We start from the raw sequence: 770 nt of genomic DNA on the forward strand, positions 1-770 counted from the left end.
GGATGCCATTTGAAGTAAAAAACTTGCTTGGGAGACTCACTGTGAGCGTCTTTTCTGAACTAAGTTGTGATTAATTTTTGAGCCAAGGATCTGTTGCTGAACATTGAGTACCTATTATCAATATGTTGCAAAATAACATACTATTAAGGCTTGGATATTATGTCTGTTCTATTCCATTCACTTGTTGTGTTTCTGAGTTTCACTTTAGACAACCTGTCCTGAGTTATTTTCATTATCTGTGTGATTGTTACCCATGCTAGTACTAATGGAAAATTTGTAATTATGTCAGGAATATTATTATTAGGCTTCAAATCTTTTCACAATGTTGAGGCTTCAAATATTTTCACAATGTTGAGGCTTCAAATCTTTTCACAATATTTAGCTGTTGTAACTTGAAATTTTAACGTATATGCTAACTGGTAGATATTAATTTTAAGCATATTTTTGCAAAGAGTTAACCAGGCCATATATATCCATACTTAGTGTTTAGAATACTTGATATCTCTGTTAATACTTCAAAGTTTGTAAGTAAAATTATGAGAAATAAGTCTGCTAATAATCCTAATGATTAAAGGATTTCATTTATCTTAATTTATAGTTATATGTCATTTTACAAGCAGCTGCCTAAATTATATCATGAGATTAAAATTAGCATATTAACTTAATTGTTAGATAAAAGGTTTATTTGAAATTGGCACTAAGTAAATCCAAGGAATGTTATTTTTGTATATGTTGATGGTTATTCTTAATTATTCAGATTTAGAGTAAAT

The 770-nt window shown here is 28.8% G+C and overlaps 1 protein-coding gene across 1 annotated transcript in view; it reads left to right on the forward strand.

Annotated features, from left to right (window-relative positions):
* LOC119591278 (coiled-coil domain-containing protein 43-like) overlaps positions 1–770 on the forward strand; it is a 35110-nt gene that overhangs the window by 14328 nt on the left and 20012 nt on the right. The gene's annotated exons all lie outside the window — the stretch shown is intronic.

The sequence above is a fragment of the Penaeus monodon genome, chromosome 28 (genome assembly GCF_015228065.2).
Source record: "Penaeus monodon isolate SGIC_2016 chromosome 28, NSTDA_Pmon_1, whole genome shotgun sequence".
NCBI lineage: Eukaryota > Metazoa > Arthropoda > Malacostraca > Decapoda > Penaeidae > Penaeus > Penaeus monodon.